The sequence below is a fragment of the Aquarana catesbeiana genome, linkage group LG12 (genome assembly GCF_042186555.1).
Source record: "Aquarana catesbeiana isolate 2022-GZ linkage group LG12, ASM4218655v1, whole genome shotgun sequence".
Lineage (NCBI taxonomy): Eukaryota > Metazoa > Chordata > Amphibia > Anura > Ranidae > Aquarana > Aquarana catesbeiana.
In genome coordinates this window covers 80,422,012-80,437,830 of record NC_133335.1, presented here as the reverse complement: position 1 = coordinate 80,437,830, position 15,819 = coordinate 80,422,012, and the positions used below count along the sequence as shown (strand labels likewise).

The 15,819-nt window shown below is 45.0% G+C and overlaps 1 protein-coding gene across 1 annotated transcript in view; it reads right to left on the bottom strand.

Annotated features, from left to right (window-relative positions):
• LOC141114446 (avidin-like) overlaps positions 1 to 12,675 on the bottom strand; it is a 47,739-nt gene extending 35,064 nt beyond the window's left edge. The window contains exon 1 of the mRNA XM_073608120.1: positions 12,487 to 12,675. The gene's annotated coding sequence lies outside the window, so the exon portion shown is untranslated. The remainder of the gene's footprint in view (positions 1 to 12,486) is intronic.
• Positions 12,676 to 15,819: the final 3,144 nt, after the last annotated feature.

Sequence of the window (15,819 nt, the reverse complement as noted above, 5' to 3'; positions counted from 1 at the left end):
CCTTATCTGAGCATACAACCTGGCAGGCTGAAGGAAAAGAGGGGGAATGAGAGAGCACCCCCTCTCCTGAATCGTACCAGGCCACATGCCTTCAACATGGAGAGGGTGCTTTGGAGTCCCCAAAGCACCTTGTCCCCATGTTGATGGGGGCAACGGCCTCATCCTCACAACCCTTGCCCGATGGTTGTGGGGGTCTGTGGGCAGGAGGCTTATCGGAATCTGGAAGCCCTCTTTAACAAGAGGGCCCCCAGATCCAAGCCCCCCCTATGTGAATGGGTATCAGGTACATTGTACCTCTACACATTCACCAAAAAAGCAGTGAAATGTGACAAAAGACAATAGCCGGTTTTTGACAATTCCTTTATTTAAAATGTCTTCTTCTTTCCCCGATCCTTCCTCCAGTCTTCTTCTTTTCTCCTTCTTCCTCCAGCTTCTTCTTCCCCTGCTTCATCCTCCATCTTCCTCTGCTTCTTCCTCCGGTCTTCTCCATCTTCCTCCAGCTTCTTCTTCCCCTGCTTCGTCTTCCGGTCTTTCTCCTCCACCGCTCCTGCCACCGACCTGCTGAACATGAAAACAATAAACCTCCTCCAATGCTGCAGCCAGCCGATCTGTCCGCTTCCATAGCGCACATATCATATATAACTATGGGGCGTGGTCTTCAGATGACGTCATCAGGAGACCCCGCCCCCTTGTGACATCACTGACCATCATGTCTATTTGTCTTTTGTCACATTTCACTGCTTTTTTTGGTGAATGTGTAGGGGTACAATGTACCAAATACCCATTCACATGGGGGGGCCCGGGACCTGGGGGTCCCCTTGTTAAAGGGGGCTTACAGATTCAGATAAGCCCCCCCACCCGCAGACCCCCACAACCACCTGGCAAGGGTTGTGGGGATGAGGCCCTTGTCCCCATCAACATGGGGACAAGGTGTTTTGGGGGGGACCCCAAAGCACCCTCTCCATGTTGAGGGCATGTGGCCTGGCACGGTTCAGGAGGAGGGAGGCACTCTCTCATCCACCCCTCTTTTCTTGCGGCCTGCCAGGTTGTGTGCTCGGATAAGGGTCCAGTATGGATTTTGGGGGGACCCCCACGCCATTGTTTTTTCAAATTTTGGCGCAGAGTTCCCCTTAATATCCATACCAGACCCTTTGGTATGGATTTTGGGGGGACCCCTATGCCATTTTTTTTTTTTTAAATTGGCGTGGAGTTCCCCTTAATATCCATACCAGACTAGAAGGACCTGGTATGGACTGGTGGGGGGGAACCTACACCATTTTTTTCTTAGATTTTAACTCTATATTGCAGTACATTTACAGTATTTACAGTAATAAACACGGGAAAGGTGCGCTACTTTACAGGCATACTATAGACACCCCCCCCAGGCGCGATATTTAAAGGAATTTTTTATTTTTATTGTTTCACATTAAGCATTATTAAAATCACTGCTCCTGAAAAAAACGGCCGTTTTAAAAACATTTTTTCCAATTGATACATGTCCCTTGGGGCAGGACCCAGGTCCCCATACACTTTTTGGCAAAGAACTTGCATATAAGCCTTCAGTGAGAACTTTGGATTTTACAGGTTCAAGCCCCATTGACTTCCACTATTCCCGCATATGTGATCTGACAGGCATTTTTGCCAGCAATATCACTGCTTTCCATTTGCATTAGCGCTCAGTTTCTGAGAGTTGAAGTTTTAATTGGCCTTAATTGGACGCTATTTTCTGGGAGTGCAGGATAATTTTTCGGTGCTATAGTAAATGACCCCCACTGTATCTAAGCCAAAAAATAAAAATGTAATATATTGCCACCAATCAGTCCATAGATGCGGTGGTTGAATTCGTTTTCACTTTTCAGGCTAAGAACATGTTCAGCAAGTACAGAAATACCTGTTGATCTTGCTAAAAATGCAGTGTCCTTGTCCTATATTGTAAAAATGACTAGTCCCATCAATCCACTATGTAATGGAGATTAACTACTTGCCGACCAGCCACCATTATACGGCGGCAGGTTGGCTCCCCTGCGCGAATCGCCATAGGTGTATGGCGGCCCCTTTAAGGGGTATAGGGAGCGCACGCGTGCCACGTGACGTAGGAGCCAATGCATGTGCCCAGCAGCGCGATGTCCACCAGGCACCCGCAATCGCTCCTGACAGAGACAGAACAAAGATCTGTCAATGTAAACAGACAGATCTCTGTTCTGTCAGGGGAGTAGAGAGTGATTCTAGTAATTAGTAACTTATTTGTTTATAAATGTATCTAGTTTTAATTGTTACAATTTCATGTTTTCATGCGTTTCCCCCGTATTATACATGGTGGTGGTTTACTATGTCTTTATTATTATGTTTTTACTTTTTTGACTATTTTGAGATATTGGATTTTCTTATATATGCATATCTTTGATATGTACATGTATATATAGCAATCCCTTTTCCTTTTTTTGTTTATGTTAACCATCTCGTTTTGTGGTCTATTTCCATGTTTTCCATGTTTTCTCAGGGGCCTCGCATGTATGTACAGTATCTCACAAAAGTGAGTACACCCCTCACATTTTTGTAAATATTTTATTATATCTTTTCATGTGACAACACTGAAGAAATTACACTTTGCTACAATGTAAAGTAGTGAGTGTACAGCTTGTATAACAGTGTAAGTTTGCTGTCCCCTCAAAATAACTCAACACACAGCCATTAATGTCTAAACCACTGGCAACAAAAGTGAGTACACCCCTAAGTGAAAATGCCCAATTAGCCATTTTTCCTCCCCGGTGTCATGTGACTCGTTAATGTTACAAAGTCTCAGGTGTGAATGGGGAGCAGGTGCGTTAAATTTGGTGTTATCGCTCTCACTCTCTCTTACTGGTCACTGGAAGTTCAACATGGCACCTCATGGCAAAGAACTCTCTGAGGATCTTAAAAAAAGAATTGTTGCTCTACATAAAGATGGCCTAGGCTATAATAAGATTGCCAAGACCCTGAAACTGAGCTGCAGCATGGTGGCCAAGACCATACAGCGTTTTAACAGGACAGGTTCCACTCAGAACAGGCCTCGTCATGGTCGACCAAAGAAGTTGAGTGCACGTGCTCAGCATCATATCCAGAGGTTGTCTTTGGGAAATAGACGTATGAGTGCTGCCAGCATTGCTGAAGAGGTTGAAGGGGTGGGGGGCCAGCCTGTCAGTGCTCAGACCATACGCCGCGCACTGCATCAAATTGGTCTGCATGGCTGTCATCCCAGAAGGAAGCCTCTTGATGCACAAGAAAGCCTGCAAACAATTTGCTGAAGACAAGCAAACTAAGGACATGGATTTCTGGAACCATGTCCTGTGGTCTGATGAGACCAAGATAAACGTATTTAGTTCAGATGGTGTCAAGCGTGTGTGGCGGCAACCAGGTGAGGAGTACAAAGACAAGTGTGTCTTGCCTACAGTCAAGCATGGTGGTGGGAGTGTCATGGTTTGGGGCTGCATGAGTGCTGCCGGCACTGGGGAGCTACAATTCATTGAGGGAACCATGAATGCCAACATGTACTGTGACATACTGAAGCAGAGCATGATCCCCTCCCTTTGGAGACTGCGCCGCAGGGCAGTATTCCAACATGATAAAGACCCCAAACACACCTCCAAGATGACCACTGCTTTTCTAAAGAAGCTGAGGGTAAAGGTAATGGACTGGCCAAGCATGGCTCCAACAAAGTCTCTAACATCCACCAGCTCCGTGATGTCGTCATGGAGGAGAGGAAGAGGACTCCAGTGGCAACCTGTAAAGCTCTGGTCAACTCCATGCCCAAGAGGGTTAAGGCAGTGCTGGAAAATAATGGCGGCCACACAAAATATTGACACTTTGGGCCCAATTTGGACATTTTCACTTAGGGGTGTACTCACTTTTGTTGCCAGTGGTGTAGACATTAATGGCTGCGTGTTGAGTTATTTTGAGGGGACAGCATATTTATACTGTTATACCAGCTGTACACTCACTACTTTACATTGTAACAAAGTGTCATTTCTTCAGTGTTGTCACATAAAAAGATATGATAAAATATTTACAAAAATGTGAGGGGTGTACTCACTTTTGTTAGATACTGTATGTATCCCCCCCTGACTTTTTTTGGCCACATGTGTTTACAATTTAAAATCATTGAATGCATCATGTGACATGTTTGAATCTGGTATATATTTGTCAAATAATATGTGATCATTTAGCTATGACTAAGCAACAATGATGTTGTGAAATGCGTCAGCTGTTTGTCCTGCTTCGGTTGTCACATGAATGTTGACTATTCATTACAATAAAAGCTTTTATCGGAGTGCGGCTGTCTAGAATCCATTTCTTCAATGTTGCTCGTGCTGAGCCTGCACCTGGCTTCCACTTTGAGGAGGGCGGTTTCTTCAGTACACCACCTGGAGCGGTTCACCCTTTCATTTTCCTCCCCCAGTCAGTCCCATCCCCTCACAGTTAGAACACACACTAAGGGAACACATTTAACCCCTTGATCGCCCCCTAGTGTTAACCCCTTTCCTGCCAGTGACATTTATACAGTAACCATTGCCTATTTTTAGCTCTAATTGCTGTATAAATGTCACTGGTCCCAAAAAAGTGTCAAAAGTGTCTGATCTGTTCGCCACAATGTCGCAGTCCCGCTAAAAATCGCTGATCACCACCATTACTAGTAAAAAAAAATAATAATAAAAATGCCATAAATCTATCCCCTTGTTTTTGTAGACGCTATAACTTTTGCGCAAACCAATCATTATACACTTATTGCGATTTTTTTTTGGGCTGCTACATAGTAACCTGCAATATATTACATTTTTATTTTTGGGTTTAGTTTTAGTTCAGGGGGTGTGAAACTCAGTTTCGTTGTGGGTTGCATCAGCATTATGGAGGCCCTCAAAGGGCCAGTTGTATCTGTAAGACTAGATGTCCAGAGCACCCCACTCCCCCTTGTTAAGATGTCAAGAGCCCCCCCCATCAGAAGCCAAGAATCCCCCATCATCCCTTACATCTCAGTGCACCTCCTTACCTTGTGCTGCTGCCAGGAAGAAGCTGGGGGTGGAGCTGGGAAGCAGAAAGTGCAGAGTCTGGAGGAGGGCTGGAGCCACCTGCTGGAGTCTGCTGAATGCTGAGACCAAGTGAGGTGGAGACGAGGGGGTGCTGCAGTTGCACGGAAAAGCACAGGATCTGGTGAAGGGGTTCTGTCCTCCTCTTTGCTGCCGACTGTTAAGACAAAGTGTGGATGGAGATGAGGAGGATGCTACAGCTGCAGGTGAGGTGTGAGGGCCACATGAAATTGCCTGGCAGGCTAAATTCAGCCTGCGAGCCTTGTGTTTGACACATGTGGTCTAGTTCTAAAATATTCATTGACTAAATGTGAGAAACATTCTCGCAAGGTGGCCGAAATATCCTTGTATTTTTTCTACAATATGTACAATATATATATGTAAAGCACTGCGTAAATTGTTGGCGCTATATAAGTACCTGTAATAAATAAAAATTTAATTCATTTCTATATCATCAGCTCCATCGGGTGGCCGAAATTTGGTATAGCGTTTTAAAATACCTCAAAGAGAAAATATACTGCAATTTGGCCACCAGATGGAGCTGACAATACAGGAACAATTTATTAAAAGAAGTATGTGGAAATTTTGTCCCGCTTGCCTGAATGTTTCAGACATTTGGCCAAAGAATGTTTTATAAATAGACCTCTTAAAGGGGTTGTAAAGCTAAAAAATTTTTTGGCAATATCTGATCTATATGCTATTTAGATCATGAATCTAGCTGTTATTTCTGCCAAATTGTTTTATTTACCTGTTAGATAAATAGGCTTTATCAGCACTTCCTCCTTTCCTCTCTGTATGTTCTCCTCAACTTCCGGGTTTTCAAGCGTGTTCCCTGCAGCAATGTCACGGCTTCAAAGGAACTACAATACCCTTGATGTATAGCGGTATCGCGCATGCGCAGTGCCGATTTTTCGCTGTGTGACGACGATCCTGAGCCACACTTCCACTTCAGCAAAAAAGGGGGCGGAGTAGGGCCGAGTAAAGGCGGGGCTGTGCTGAGATGGTCATTCAGATTACAATAGCAAGGCACGGGAGGCGGAGCTACAGCGTCTTAGACACGCCCGCAGCTCTCCTTCCTCCCAGGCCTGTGAGGGCAACCAGCGTCACCACGCAGGGATGTAGTCCCAAGGGAGGGGGCGAGCACGTTGACTAACCCCCAGCCAGAACGGCTCAGATGATGGGGGCAAGCTTTTATAGGAGGAACAGGAAGTTGAAAATTCACACACAGAAAAAAAGCATTTACAAAGGAAAACGAAGGAAAAGGTAAGTGAACCAACAGTACACTACCTTAAAGGAACATATTTAGAAAATAAAAAACGAACCTTTAGTATCACTTTAAGGTGTTCTTACTTAATGGGTGCTGTTGGTGTCTTTTCATATATGTTAAACCTCTTAGCGCCCATATACGACCTCGGCTTTAGGGAGTTATACCGGGGTGATGTAAACACTGTAGCGTCATCACAACGTCACTTCTGGTTTACTCAGCTGCCAATGGTGCCGCTTAAAAAAAAAAAAATGACATTATTCAAAATCACAGTTTTTGGCGATCTGAACACTTTGAAGTGCAAAGGAGGGATTTGGGGTCTTTTAGACACCCGATCTCTCCATAAAGAGTACCTGTCACCACCTATTACTTTGACAGCAATAAAAGTGATCACGTTTTTTTTTTCAAAAGTAACAATGTATAAAAAAATAAAAGAAATAAGAAAAAAAATGTAAAAATGTGTGTGCCCCCATCCCCGCAAGCTCGCGCAGCAAAGAAAACGCACTCCTAATGCCGCGTACACACGAGCGGACTTTACGGCGGACTTTGCCCGGCGGACTGGATTTCGTCGGACAATTCGATGTGTGTGGGCTCCAGCGGACTTTGTTTTCTCAAAAGTTGGACGGACTTAGATTTTAAACTTGTTTAAAATTTATCCGTTGAAATCGAGTCCGGTCGAAAAGTCCGCTCGTCTGTATGCTAGTTCGACGGACAAAAAGGCACGCTAGGGCAGCTATTGGCTACTGGCTATGAACTTCCTTGTTTTAGTCCGGTCGTACGTCATCACGTACGAATTCGACGGACTTTGGTGGATTGTGTGTAGGCAAGTCCGTTCATTCACAAAGTCCGTCGGAAAGTACGTCGAAAAATCCGCCGGGCAAAGTCCGCCGTAAAGTCCGACCGTGTGTACGCGGCATTAGTCGCGCCCGCATATGTAAAAAGTGTTCAACTCACACGTGTGAGGTATGGCCGCGATCGTCAGACCGAGAGCAATAATTCTAGCACTAGACATCCTCTGTAACTCTAATGCCGCGTACACACGATCGGACTTCTCGTCGGAAAAAGATATGATGGCTTTTCCGATGGGATTTCGCTCAAGTTTGCCTTGCATACACACGCTCACACAAAAGTTCGCTGAACTTACCACTGTCAAGAATACGGTGACGTACAACACTACGATGAGCCGAGAAAATGAAGTTCAATGCTTCCTAGCATGCGTAGGAATTTTGCGCGTCGGAATTGCCACAGACGATCGCATTTTCTGATAGGAACTTTTTCCGACCGAAAAATTGAGAACATGCTCTCAATCTTTTGCTGGCTGGAATTCGGCCAGCAAAAGTCCGATGGAGCATACACACGGTCGCATTTTCCGACGAAAAACTCTCATCGGTCTTTTGCGGACCGAAATTCCGATCGTGTGTATGCGGCATTACCTGGTAACCTGTATTTTTTTTTAAAACCCGCCTATGGAGATTTTTAGGTATCGTAGTTTGTTGCCATTCCATGAGTGTGTGCAATTTCAAAGCATGACATGTTAGGTATCTATTTACTGGGCATAACATCATCTTTCAGATTACACATTAGTTTTTTTTATTTCGTGAAAGTTTTTCCTAAAAAATTGCGTTTGAAAGACCGCTGCGCAAATACAGTGTGACATAAAATATTGCAACAATCGCCATTTTATTCTCTAGATTCTCTGCTAAAATATATATATATATATATATATATATATATATATATATATATATATGTATATATATGTATATATATATATAAAATGTTTGAGGGTTCTAAGTAATTTTCTAGCAAAAAATACAAATTTTAACTTGTAACTTGTAAGCAACAAATGACAGAAATAGGGTTAGGCATGAAAGGGTTAATAAAGATGTCATGGCTTTAATGTATCTTGTGGCAATTGACTCATTATAGGGTATTCTCAGTTTTTTTATGAAAATGAAAGTTATACCCTAAAGATAATATTGTGAGTTGAAATGCCAGGACACATTTGTGCACTTGCTTTGTCATCATGTTACATTGGATTCCAATAGAGACTACAGATGGTCCTTTCAACATACCTTACACAGGCATAGTCCATTGTTGCTACTAGAGGTGAGTTTGGGCTTCCTCCATCTGAACATGAAAGTTGTGTTTTATTTTTTTTTATTTTTTATTTTTTTTCCTAATCAGCTGTGGGCCAGGTCATTCTCTACCCAGCAACACATGTCAACAAAGCGGCAGGATGCTGTTTATGTTAGTGTCCTTATATGGACATATGTCATATTTAGTGAATGCCATTGGCTAAATATGGGCATGTGTCCATATTAGGGCACTAATGTCACCAGTATTCCCTTTCTTTGTTACGTGTGCTGCAGAGCATGTAATGATCCGTCCTGCAGCTGATTGAAATAAAAAAAAGATTGTGAGTAGGATGTTGGGATAGACATGAGTTCAGAAGACGCCCAAGCTCATCTGTTTTAAATGTTATGCTCCCTGCGCTGTGGGCTGTGTGGTGCTGTGAATTATCTTATCAGACTGCTGCTGGGATGTAGGCTACAAGTTCCTATGAAGTGTAATGCCTCGTACAGACGATCGGATTGTTGGCCAACAAAACTGTGGAATTTTGTCCGAAGGGTGTTGGCTCAAACTTGTCTTGCATACACAATTGTTGGCCAACAATTACAAACATAGTGACGTACTGACGTACTACGTGGTTTTTCAGCTCTTTAGCGCCACCCTTTGGGCTCCTTCTGCTAATTTTGTGTTAGTAGAAGTTTGGTGAGTGTTGATTCGTGTTTTTCATTTTGTGCTTTTCAGTTCGTTTCTGAACGGCCGTTCGTCAACCAGCCATGTTGCGGAATCGGAGGAGAGAACGTGTTATTTATTATTGGCCTTGGAGTTATTGCTTTGACATTATTTTTTTGGTTAAATAATGATTTGATTTGGTATATTTTCTATATTGCATAGAATGCACTTTTTGGTTAAGTTCTATTGGCAGATAGCATGTCTAAAAAATACAATGTAAAATTGACAAGGGACACCAACATAGTTGTATCTTTGATCTTAAAAACTACAGGATAATGGTGTTGTGGTAACTGACATGCACAGATTAAAAAAAAAAAAAAGCATAATAATATTATTCTTGATATCACTAGATAAAAAATAGCCTTTGAAAATACGTTTGCAAGAACTCCATCAGTATCACCAGCAAAGCATCTTCATTATTATCCCATTAAAGAAGAAGAGAATGTGTGCTGCATTTCAAGATTTCATAATTTGCCAAGGCACGAATGTTAATTCTCCATTATGAACGCTAGTTTACAAGAGCGACCGCTTCTGGCTCGTCCTTGCTTCCGAACATTCGTATTCGTACTTTGGACTTTTGTCCGACGGACTTGTGTACACACGATCGGAAAATCCGACAACAGACATTTATCCGCGGAAAATTTGAAAACCCGCTAGCCAACATTTGTTGGCGGAAAGTCTGACAACAATTGTCCGATTGAGCGTACACACGGTCGGATTTTCTGCCAACAGCCTGACATCCAACATTTTCTGTCTGAAAGTCCAATTGTGTGTACGGGCCTTTAGGTGTACATGCCCAGCGCTGTCTACCCATATATCTTTAATTTAGTGTGATGTTTGAACAAAATAAAACAATTGCAAGTTTTCTCCTACAACATGAATCAATAAAGTGAATAAAATCATTGACTGTATAAAGAATATAAAAAAAAATCTCTGTTAGACCTTTTGAGAAGAAGAAATAATATCTTTTGAAATTTTTATGTCATGAGCTCCTAGGAGTGGAAGGTGAAATAAGGGTCACAATGAATCATCTGTTTCCCAACTTTTAATGAATCACAAATCCTGAAATACTATAAACCAAGTATTTGTAAAGCCAGAACCATAGATATGCACATTTTTGGGTTGTTAAACAAAAAGACCCGAGGTTATTGATTCTACAGGGAAGTTTTATAATCTCTGTGTCATGTAAATAGTACAACACTCCTATTAGCAGGTGTTTCAATTGATATTCTTAATTTTATGTGGCACAATCAGTATTTTTAATTTTATGTAACGTTTGTTTTTGTCAATCAATATATATGTAACTATTTTGTATGAATACCTGTCTGGTGACTAAATTTCCTATTTTTAGACTGTGTTCATATTGATTGATCCTGCATCTTAAAAATATTATTGTTTAAAAATTACTCATTCATAAATACTGTGCAGAATAATTATCCTCATAAGCACAACAATCTCATTTGGTGCATAAATCCATAAATATTGTCTGTGAATAATCCTTTAGCCCTGGTTCACATTGCTGTGATTTGTCGTGCGATTTGCCATGTCAAATCGCATGCCAAATCGGCGGCTATTGCTGGCAATAGCACCGTCCGAAGCGGTGCGACGCCGACTTTGTGGTGCCGTGCCGATTCCCAAAAGTAGTTTCTGTACTACTTTTGGCGACTTCAGGGTGCGATTTCAATAGACATCTGTGCAGGAACATGCAGGAATGAAATGAAGCTGAACTTGCACCATTTAATTCCCGTTGTCAGTGTGAACCTGGGCTAAAAGTGCTTAACCTCCCTGGCGGCATGATTATGTCGGATTTTAGGTGCTGAAAGCAATACTATTTTGCATGGAAATTTGGCGTTTTATATTGTAGGCCTGTAATTCTTAGCAATAACCCACTTATATCTGTCCAAACCAGAGTCTAGTAGCCATCTCGGGTATGATAAAGTTTGAAACACAAAATCATAAATTATAATATAATAAATAACTATAAATAATTATACCAAATAATAATATAATAATAATAAAAAATTTTCAATAATGTAATCAAATCAAAAACACTGAAATTTGCTCAGCTGCAGAATTGTCGCTGTCATTACTTTTCAGTATTTGATGACGGATCTCCCCACAAATCACTATCGCTCAATTCTGCGAGTGATTCTAATTTATTATCGCTGTTTTCTAGCTGGTCTAAAACCACTTTTGATGTAAAGGGACAGTTTTGGTTGCTATGGACAATCTTCAGTTTCCAGGCAGAAAGAACAGTTTTTATAATATAAAACTGCATGCAGGGCACTGGAGAAACCACTAGGGACTAAAGGGAGGTGAAATAATTACATACAGTAATGTAATCTGTAAGATTACAGTATACTGTATGTATTGTGTGTGTTTCACTTTTTGAATTTGACACCGCTCTCCATCCCCGTGCGTCGCAACGCTCGCAGGAAACGGAGCCCAGCTCCATAATTGATCAAGCAGAGGACGAGCCGCTCAAACTGCGGGGAGACATCACAGGATCCAGGGGACAAGGTAAGTGACCTCTTCCTGGATCCTGCGATGCGATCCCAAGTCTGGCTCAGGGTTACCACTCTTGGTACTGAAATTTCACCCCGAGCCAGACTCGGGAATACCACCAGGGGGGTTAATGTGCTTCAGTGAAAAGTGCTGTCGGATAAAGTGCCGTTCTGTGCCTCCCTCCTGATGTGCCGGCACCCACCAAATTGAAGTATATATTGCGCCTGTATTGATATTTATCTTCCAGTGAATGACTGTATCTTTTCCCCCTCAGGAATTCCAACAACCAGGGAATAACTAAACAGTGAAACCTCGTATTGTGAGTAACGCAGTTTACGAGCATTTCACAATACGAGCTATCTTTTTTTATAAAATCCTGACTCCGTTTGCGAGTATTGTCTCACAAGACGAGCAGGATTCAAGTCTCTGGGGTGTGTAGTACCTCATGTGGCCAGAGGTGCGGGGGCGCTGGTGACGCTCGAAGACACTCAGAGACACTCAGGAACATTCCCGAGTGTCTCAGAGCGTCTTCAAGTATCGACAAATGTCTCAGAGCATCTCCGAGTGTCTCAGGCTCCCCCGCACCTCTGGCCACATACAGTACTGCATACACCAGCAGTGACTGTGGATCGCATTATCTGAGTTTCCATTGATTCCTATGGGGAAACTCGCTTTGATATACGAGTGCTTTGGATTACAAGCATTCTCCTGGAACAAGCTATGCTCGTAATCCAAGGTACTACTGTATGTATAGGCTCCTCACATATGTATAGGGAACGAGAACCAGGAAAGATCCATAGTGTGATACTGTTTTTATTGGTATAAAAACATTTTAAAAGCTGATTTTCCACTTACAATAATCTCCTCTTGTGTGTTGGCATGTAAAAATTGCCGTTTTGGAATTCAAACCCACGATCTGCGCTCCAACGAGCGGATGTGATGTCACTGGAAGTGATCCTTGCTTAATGCATTTCGCTCCACCCAGGAAGCATCTTCAGAAGATGTCATGCAGCCATCATTGAAGTGCATGCATGCAGACAGAAAGTAGCTGCAAAGAGACTGCAGAAGATCAGCACCCGTGAGATACAAAAAATTATGAAAGAAGGTGAAAACAAGGTTTTTAACAAAATAAAGAATTGTAATTGTTTATGATGCACATTGCTTTAGTAAATCACATTTTTTATTCATTTAGGAATTACTGTACATCTGCTTTAACTACTTCAATACAGGGCACTTACACCCCCTTCCTGCCCAGGCCAATTTTCAGCTTTCAGCGCTGTCGCTGTTTAAATGACAATTGCGCAAAATAGACAAATAGAGCTTTCTTTTGGTGGTATTTGATCACCTCTGCGGTTTTTATTTTTTGCTAAACAAATAAAAAGACCTAAAGTTTTGAAAAAAAAAGTTTTTCTTTTGTTTCTGTTATAAAATTTTGTAAATAAGTAAGTTTTCTCCTTCACTGATGGGCACTGATAGGCGGCACTGATGGGCACTGGTAGGCGGCACTGATCGGTAGTTATGGGTGGCACTGATAGGCAGCACTGATGAGCATTGATAGGCGGCACTGATGGGCACTCATGGGTGGCACTGATGGGCACTGATAGGCGACACTGATGGGCACTGAAAGGCTGCACTGATGGGTAGTTATGGGTGGCACTGATAGGCGGCACTGATACGTGGCACTGCTGGGCACTGATATGCGACACTGATTGATGGCATTGATAGGCATCACTGATGGCACTGGCAGGCATTGGGGATGGGCACTGATTGGCATTTCCCTGGTGGTCTAGGGTGGCATACCTGGTGGTCCAATATGGTGGCAATCCCTGGTGGTCCTGGCAGCATTCTGGTGGTCCTGGGTGGGCATCCGAGGGGGGCTGCGCTGATAAACAATCAGCGCAGACCCCCCCCTGTCAGGAGAGCAGCCGATCGGCTCTCCTCTATTCGTGTCTGTCAGACGCGAGTGAGGAAAAGCCTATCAACGGCTCTTCCTGTTTACATCATGATAAGCCATGAATGGACACGGCTGATCATGTGGTAAAGAGCCTCCGTTAGAGGCTGTTTACCAAGATCGGTGTAGCGGTGTGTCATACTAAAACACCACACCACCGATCACCGTGATGCGTGCCCGTGATGCGTGCAACGAGAGCGGTCGTTCTGGAGGGCCGTCATATGATGTCCACCCAGAACGAGAGACGCACCGCACAGCCGTCATTTGATGGTGGGCGGGTGGCAAGTGGTTAAGAGAGACAATAAGGGGCACATTTATAAAGCAGTGAATGTGACATTCAGCAAATATTCACTGCAGGTTAATATTCCTGTAACGTGTTAAATTACAGGGAATCACTACTTGTGAATGTTTGACACAGTCACTGCTTTATAAATATGCCCCCGGGTGTCTGTGGCAGTTTTTATAACCTGTATGTCAGCAATTTCTGATATCAATCAGAAAGATAAGACCCGGAGCAGAAGGAACTTTAGTGAAGGGGCCGCATGACTGTTGGTAGGTGCACCAGGAAGTTGTGGGTAGGAGGGGGAGTTTTTGCTGTGGGCTCAGGGCGGTCCCTAGTTCTTTACTTAGCACGAGGAAGGGGCGGGGCTTATCATTCAGGCTTAGAGTGCAAGAGGTAACACACAAGCTAGTGTTTTTGCTGTTACCTCTTCATGGAAACCTAGACCGCATCCTCGAGCAGCTCCGCTCTGCGGCCGTGGTACATCGGCTGGAGTGGTTTTCTGTGCAGCTGGCTGAGCTGTTGCTGGAGTCGGGGGAAGGTATGTCGGCCCAGTCACCCCCTCCAATGCCGCGTGGAGGTTGCGGCCTCCGGCGCGCTTCAGTCCAGAGGTATCGCCAAGGATTAGCCGCCGTTCAGGTAGCCTGATCCCGGACCCTACACCGCTCCGGGCCAAGCGTCATGCTTCGGCCGGGGGGTGGGAGGAATCCCCATCGCAGGTGGGACCTGGCCAGGAGGGAGGAGTCCCCTTCCCATTCCAGGCCCGCAGCGACTTTGGAGCAGGATCAGGTGGTGGCGCCTGCGGGGCCTTCCGCCCTGCGTGGTGCAGCCCGGCGTGGAAGAACTGCTGGTACGGGCACGGGCCACCTCCCCAGGGCAGCCGCGGCCATCGCAGGGAGAAGCAGAGGTCCAGTGGGTGACGGCGTCGGTGCTAGAGCGGCTGCTGGTAAGCAGAGGGCCCCGTGTGGGAGGTCGGCAGTGGAAAGCCGGGCTATGAGCAGGGCCTCTGATGTTAATCCCACCCGTGAAGGCCCGGCCCCTTCGGCTTCCACAGCATCCCCTGCTGGCCAGGAGGACCAGCGATCGGAAGGTGTCTGATTTGGACTCGGATGTGCCAGGAATGGCGGCTGGCCTGCCGGGGCCTCTACTGGGGTCTGGAGTGGCGGCTGGTCGATCGGTTTCCCCTGGGCAGCATGGTAAGTCCTCTTCTTTTTCTTCTCATTTATCTGCTCCTGTGTCTATGTTGTCTGTGTCTCCCCCTCCCCCACCCCTTGCCGCCACCTCTTCTGGGGTTGCAGATGGGAATGGGCTGGTGTTGGTGCCAGTTTTGGCAGCAGGTACCGGGGTAGGGGCTTTGGGGGTGGGCGGTGTTCCGGGGTCCGAGGAGGTGTTGCTGCAGCAACTAATAGTGACTTTGTTAGCAGGCTGCAGAGATATGGTAAGCAGAGGCCTTGCAGCGGCGCTGGTTGCTGCCACGATCTCGCCAGCAGCGGCATGGGTTGTCGGGGGGGTGCGCGACCTGTCGCCTTCTCCCCGCCGGCTGTCCCACTAGCGGCTGCGGTGGGTCAGCAGTCTCCCTCGGTAGTAACCGGGGCGGCTGGGGGTCCCCTGTTGGTGGTAGGGCCCCCGCAGGTGAGTACTGGGGTAGGAGCCACCCCTCTTACAGCGGTAGGAGCTTCTCAGGTGAGTTCAGGGGCGGATTCTACTCCTCCAGAAGTGGCCGGAGCCTCCAAGGTGAGTTTGGGGGGGGGGGCACCACTGCAGGGTCGCTGAACGCAGATAGGTCTCGGCTGGCGGACACAGCTCGCTGCAAGGTTTATGTTTGTTATGAGGGCCCCCTGGGTGCTCATTTGAAAGCGGAGGTGAGGGAGAAGATCTGGAAGGGTGACTACGTGAAGATATTTTAGCTGCTGCTGCTTGAGAAGTTTAATTTGGATGAGGTTAAGCAGTACGAGAG